At 44.0% G+C, this 7460-nt stretch overlaps 1 pseudogene; it reads right to left on the bottom strand.

Annotated features, from left to right (window-relative positions):
- Positions 1 to 824: 824 nt before the first annotated feature.
- LOC133353312 (transmembrane protein 256 homolog) lies at positions 825 to 7340 on the bottom strand (annotated as a pseudogene).
- Between the last annotated feature and the right edge of the window lie 120 nt (positions 7341 to 7460).

The following is a 7460-nucleotide window of genomic DNA, read 5'->3' as shown; positions in this document are numbered from 1 at the left end:
TCTTTCAGGATAGTTTAAAGTTTCTCATACAATGTTGGGGCCAAACGCCAGTCCTCGATAATCTCGCCCTGGACCTCTAATCCTCATCCCGGGGTACAAATAAGTCGGGAGGCTAAATGTTTGCCGAATATTGGAATCTGTATTTCAGCCGCCAGTTATCACTCCAGGTTCTCAAATTGTAGCCAGCTGACGGTCCTGGCACGATCGCCAATGACTACAAACTAAATAAAACCTCCACATACATTTTGGTTTATCACGTAGTTTGGCAAATTTTTAGCTGTGAAATGAAATAAAAAAACCCATTTAGTTTGCCTGCCACGCAATAGCAAATCTCAGTAGTAGCAGGGCATGTGGGGGTACATCCCCCAGAGTGTGAATAGCTTTTAAAAAAATCTAATATTCATTTCAAAAATTCCTTTCCACTTTTGGAATATTCCAGCATCTCCCTCATTACTCTGTATCAGAACATAAGGGAGATGCACCACCTAGTGTAGACGAAAGGCAATGTCACCCTTCAGAGCTTATTTTGTGTAAAACTTGTAAATAGTAATTCCGGTTGGCCCTCCGATGAGTTGTAAAGTTTTACCGTGTGTTGTTCGGCACGAAGACTACACATGCTGGGAGCTTCCTGAGGAATTGAACATTAGAAAGTAAACATTTTCAGATCCTTTTTTTTTCAGATCCTGAGCAAGCTCCCAGCACGTGCAGAAAAACATCGGACATCACACCGAACAACACACAGCAGAACCCCAATAACATATCGTAGAAATACAGCACAAGCGCGAATATCTACACAGTGAAAATTCATGTCTCATGACTTCAGATTTCAATTCAGATACAATTTTATAAAATATTATTATAAAGGTATACAGGAAGCAAATAATGAGCAGATTGTCTGACTTTATTGTAATGAGTTGTGTGGCGTATCTAGTAGGCATGTAACAATTCACCAACTCAGCGATTTTATTTTCACGATTCAGGATAGCAATTCGAATTTTATTGTCGGAGTTTTAACACCTCTTTTGTATTCCTCATTTCTTAATATCCAATTTGTACAATTTAGTCTGCTCCATTAGCCTAAATGTAACAGCGTATACATTGGTATGGTGTGGTTGGCATGGGCCCTGACAAAACAGGGCCGGATGTCTGCCTTTTTGGCAAGATCGGTGCCGAGGTGAGATGTTAACTACCTCACCTGGTATACAGGTCGTGGATTCCATCCCGACCCTGACACCTGGATATTTGGAGTTTGGATGTTCTCCCCGTGGTCGCGTAGATATTTCTCCGGGCCCTCCGGTTTTATCCTTCTACATTTAGAAACATGCGTTGAAGAGTATTTGGCTGCTATAAATTTCCACACGATAGGCCACTTCGTTGAGCTATCATTTGTGGCCAGTTCGCTTCTGAAAAAGAGCTACATAGCTCAGTGGGTCTTACCTGGTAAATAAAAAAAAATAAGTTAATTTTTCGATTTAAAGCTTTTGTGACTGCAGGGATTCATCTTCTTGGTTCTTTCGGTAAAGTCACGTAGAAGGGAAATAATAAAAATAAAATATTAAATAAAAATTCTCACGAGGTTTCGGCCACAACACAAGCCCTCGTGAGGACGGCTGCTTGTGTTGTGGCCTAAACGTCGTGATAATTTTTATTTTATTATGTTTTATTATTTATTATTTCCATTCTACGTGACTTTACCGAAAGAACCAAGAAGAAGTTTATTTTTTATTTTTGTAGCCCTGTGTCTGGGCTCCTCCAGCCCGTGGTTCCCAGTGCAGTCGCACCAGTTTGCACACTCGAAAGCTATGCAACCTTACTTAGAATACTCGCTGCATAAATCATAAACACATTTAATCACCTCTAAGCGAAATTTATGTGGCAAAGAGGATGAAATTCCCATCAATTCCAGATTACTCTGTTTTCCGCGCAAATGCTCGAATAACAGAATCAAGTAAAAAATAAGTTTGTGCACCTAATCGATTCAGGGTCACATATAGCGGAAACAATGAATAACAGACACGAGGATAAGACGGATTTCACCAGTTACATCTTCTCACACGCAACTTAACGCGTGGATCATGAGGGCAATCGAGCAGTGGTGAGCAGTCGAGTGTGCAGGCAGTCCAACTGCATCAGGGCCCACAGGCCAGAGAGCATCAGTTGCCGGGCTACGAAGGCATCTGTGAAATAAAGCTTCACAGCTCATCGGATTCCTCCAGTCTAAATAAAGATGCTGAACTAATTAAACCACGCTACGCTCCCCCTCCCCCGCCCCGCTTGCGAGAGAATACATTTTAATCACTAGATGGACACATCGTTACATTCCCAGTTTTCACAGCGTAGCAGAGTATTGTTGTGCGTCACCCCGTAGCACCGGTCCCAGTGCAGGCTACAGCGCCATGGCGAGCCACGCAGGCCATGAGGCACAGGCCTCCGAAGGGCGTGACCCGGCCCAAGCGAGCGATGGCCCGTCAGGCTGAGCAGATAGCATGACCCGGAGAAGAGCAACATCCCGGCGGTCATCAGCGACCCCGCCTGTGAGGTCGGCAGAGATGGGTAGGGACACACACGTGGCGAGCGGGTGGGCACACACACAGTTGCTCGGTGAGCAAAGGGCATGCACACTCAGTAATATTACATCATGCCTTAGTAGGCATGGCTCAGCCGTAGATAGTGCGGCTCGCATTGGGAAGGTTGCGAGTTCAAAAGTTGGTTGAGGATTGAGTCAGCCCATCATCACTCCAGGAACGATGCAATAAGTACCACTTTGTGAGGAAATAAACAGTGGCTGTCCGAAGCTGCGATTAACTCCTTCCATTAAAATGTTTAATTTCTACCACTCGCTCGGAAAGGTTTGCGCCTGTCAATTTCTCATTTCAGTATGGAGAAGTTTTTTTGTTGGAGGACCACTCCAACCCTGCCGTACAATACAATACAAAGTGCCAAACCTCTAGACATCATTCACCTACCATCCTTGTCAATGAACCCAAGTGATGTATTCATAAACAGGGGCACACAACGTATCTCGAACAACAGTGCTTAAAATGTATTAAAAGTAGTAAAAGGGTAAGTTTTAAAGGCCGGACCACAAAACGAAAGTCAGAGGGGTGAAATGCAAGATCCAATTGCATTGTACAATACTTGGGTATGTTGAAATAAAAGGGTTTGGTTCCACCATCAAGTGATGTTGCTGTAGGCCTAATTATTCACAATACACATTTTCCCAATTCTTAAACATATATCCCATGCAATGGTTGCCAAATAAGGTCTAGGGCAGACAATACGCCGTGTGCATCAAGATTAATGTCAGTTATTATTAACCTTGGCAAAGTCTATTCTATTTCTGCACGATACTTATTTATACAGGGCTATTAAATACATATCATCTATTAATAAAAACACTAATAATTCACATTGCTGACTAATAATAATAATGCTAACATTACTTTCGTATCACTAAGCATGGGAATTGATCCTCAGACGCACAACCCCATTGAGCAATCGTGGGTTTATTTTCAAGTACAAACAACGGGCATGGTCAAATCAACATCGGTCATTGTCTATCCACTGCTAGATGAAGGCCCCCAAATTCCACCAGCACCCATTAAATCCCGTAATGCCAGCATCCATCTCTCTCCATCTCCGTGGTGCTCCATCCTCTCAAGAACATTTTCTTCTTTGGCTGACATTCCTTCGCCATTCTCGTCCATAAACCAAAATGTATCCTTGTCATGTGGTATCCGGACAAATGCCACACACTCCTCTTACATCTATGTATGCGATCACCCCACTGCTGGATCAGGGGTTCGCCATGCCATGCGGGTTGTGGGAGTTTTAACCATACTTCACCATGCTGGTCAGTGTGGGTTGAGGATTGTGATGGATTGTGCTGCAGTGCCCTCTACTTATCGCTGGAGCCTATAACAACCTGATGTGCATGGTGGTCACCCATTGAAGCACTGTCCAGGCTACAAAATCCCGCTTTTGCTTCCTGATATATGACACAATGAGATGCATTCCGGGTGCATGGCGATTTGGTCACGTTTCCCCGTTACGGTAAATTATCATTCCACTCGGCCTCACGCAACGCTTGAGCACCACGCAGACATTTGTAGACTCACCAGCAAGGGCCGACTGGCCTGCGGGACAGCCAGCATCGCCAGCGTGTGTATGAAGTGGTACCGGTTCGCCGTCTCGAACACCTGCACACGGGCACAGCACATGCGTCGGTGGCCGGGTGGCTCAGACGTCAAATCATTGAGCTGCAAATGAACGAAATCCTGGGTTTGAAACCAGGCAGGTGCCTGTGATTGAACAGGGTTCCCTGGTATGGTTAAGTTATGGTCTCATGCTGGTCAGTAAAGACCGTACAAAAAAACCCCCAGAATTTGTTTCTTGGATAAATTTAGTCTCCAAGAATGAAACATCTGAGTTGTTTCTGTCGAGCGACGGAACGTTGTTACTCCTGGTGGCAGAGTAGGCAAGTGCTGCACCCTAACGTGTTGACGCACCCATCAGGGGGCAGCAAGCACGCATTGAGAGACAGGAAAAAGGAACATGTGGATTGAAGAACGTGCACCACCCATTTCTGTCAACCCATACGGTTTATCCGTATTCTTGTACAGGAAAATTGAGTTTTCAAGTCCATATGGCGTACAGCCGTTTCAATAATGGCAAAAAAATGTGTCTAATTTGTTTGTGTTTCTCCCTTGTGATGGGACTTTGTAGGATGAACGGTGATATTTATAAGGGTCACGGGGTGACCAATAAGGTCTGAATTCGTCTGTAATAAGGTAGGGCACTGATAAGGAGTTGACAGGTATGGTATAGTGTAATGTATAATGTAGTGTATAATGTAGTGTATAATGTAGTGTAGAGGATGAACGGTGAGATTTATAATGGGCACGGGGTGACCAATAAGTTGTGAATTGGTCTGTAATAAGGTAGGGCACTGATAAGAGGTTGACAGGTATGGTATAGTGTAGCGTATAATGTAGTGCATAGTGTAGTGTATAATGTAGTGTATAATGTAGTGTAGAGGATGAACGTTGATATTTATAAGGGGCACGGGGTTGTCCAGTAAGGTCTGAATTGGTCTGTAATAAGGTAGGGCACTGATAATGGGTTGACAGGTTTGTGCACCAGTTTATGGAGTCATCATCACCATGTCGACTGTTAAAAGACACGTTGAGTGGGACTTGGTCAGGACATTTGGCTGAAGGAGGTTTATGGCCGGAGGTGGAAACTTCACGATTCATACGGCCAAGAGGGAACTCACTCTGCATGAGCAACAACATCAACCCACGTGCATTAGATAGAAGTTCAATGGGCTTGTTGGGTAGCAAGACCACGTGATCCGGCGACAGGCGAGGCCTTTATCCAGCAGTGAATAGATTCCGGCTATTGATTGTAAACAATCGCACGACCCCCAGTGATATGGTCTGTGTGTGCGTGTGTAGGAGGTACATACACTTTTGAGGTAAGCATCTGAAGTCGCAGGCTTGAACTCTACACAGGAGAGACAATGTATATTGCATGCATTGATCACGTGGACTAAAACACACACAAAGGTGAGTTTAATGCTGGTGGTTCTACACACTGTGACACAGCACACATAGGCTGAGGCTACTTGGTAAAAATTGAACTTTGGACCAATATAAGCCCGACTTTTGCACGCTGACTGGATGAATGAGCAAATACTGCAGTGTCTACCTTATTCATACCCGTCAACCCCTTATCACCTTATCACAGACCAATTCAGATCTTATTGGTCACCCCGTGCCCTTATAAATCTCAAAGTTCATCCTATCACAAGGGAGAAACACAAACAAATAGACTAAAATCTAAATGCCCCTGTACAAGAATACCGATGAACCGTATGGGTTGACAGCTATGGGTGAAGTATGGTCGAATCGCCACCTGGTCCGCAGGGGATGCCCTCATCCAGCAGTGGATCAACATATATACTGTTTGTGTAAAACCAAACATTAAGAACCGTTACCTCAATGTCTGGATTTCACAAAGAGGGTATTAATTCTAGATGTGAAGCTTTCGTGACTGCAAGGATTCATATTCTTAGGTTTTTTCGGTAAAGTCACGTAGATAAAAAATTAAAATTAATAAAAGTAAAATAAAATATTTCACAAAGAGGTTCCCTCCCCGACTTTAATTGCTTAAGACGATAGCAGCGAGTCAGAGCGCGTCTTATAGAATCTGTCTCAAGAGAGCAAGGAGGAGACGTCTCCTAATGTGGCAACACGTCTGCTGACAGGCGTGCAACTTGGACAGACATCTCGGTTCATGGTGACTGGTAAGTGTATGGGTAAGATGGTAAGTGTATGGTAAGATGGTAAGAGTATGGTAAGTGGTAAGATGGTAGTGTGTGGGAAAGACGTAAGATGGTAAGAGTATGGTAAGTGGTAAGATGGTAGTGTGTGGGTAAGACGTAAGATGGTAAGTGTATGGGTAAGATGGTAAGAGGTAAGTGTATAGTAAGAGTATAGTAAGTAGTAAGATATTAAGAGGTAAGTGTGTGGTAAGAGTATAGTAAGAGTATAGTAAGTAGTAAGATGGTAAGTAGTAAGATGTAAAGAAGTAAGTGTATGGTAAGAGGCAAGTGTGTAGTAAGAGTATAGTAAGTAGTAAGGTATTCTTGGGTTTTTTCGGTAAAGTCACGTAGGTACAAAATTAAAATCACGACGTTTCGGAGGCAACACAAGCCTCTGTCTTCAGGTGGATCATACTTGATCAAGTAACCAAAGCAACTGCTGTGACGGTTCCACCTGAAGACGGAGGCTTGTGTTGCCTACGAAACGTCGTGATTTTTATTTTATTTTTAATTTTTTTACCTACGTGACTTTACCGAAAAAACCCAAGAATATGAATCCTTGCAGTCACGAAAGCTTCAAATCTAGAAGTAGTAAGATGTTAAGAAGTAAGCGTATGGTAAGTAGTAAGATGTTAAGATGTAAGTGTATGGTAAGAGGTAAGTAGTAAGATGTAAAGTAGTACGTGTGTGGTAAGTGTTAAGAAGTGTATAGTAAGTAGTAAGGTGTTAAGAAGTGTGTGTGTGTGCGTAGCCTTCGTGCTGCACTGCACTGTACGCACTGTGCGCTCCGTACGCGCCGAGACCGACCGCCAAGAACCCCGAGATCCCGGCCACCGTCAGGAACACTTTCTCCGCCATCGAGTCCCGATAATCGATTATCGATGTAATGCTTTGAAGTAAAAAGAAGCTAGTTTACTCGGCTCGGGCAGCGACGAGTAGGAAACGTTGCGGCCTATGGGGCCTGCGTCGATTGCGTAACCTAAGCAACGGCAGCTCGCTGTTGCAATAACATAGAGCGGATAGGGCCGGTGCATGCTTGTCCAGTGTAACAAATATAATGCGGAAGTCGGATTTCACCTTGCCACATCAGAGGGTTTTCCTCCAGGTGAAGGCGCAAGCCTCTGCAGTCGCGAAG

This window comes from Lethenteron reissneri, chromosome 43 (genome assembly GCF_015708825.2).
Source record: "Lethenteron reissneri isolate LAM-NWPU_2019-01 chromosome 43, ASM1570882v1, whole genome shotgun sequence".
In the NCBI taxonomy this organism is placed as follows: Eukaryota; Metazoa; Chordata; class Hyperoartia; order Petromyzontiformes; family Petromyzontidae; genus Lethenteron; species Lethenteron reissneri.
Note: the sequence above shows the minus strand (reverse complement) of the source record. Positions and strands in the feature narration are given on the sequence as shown.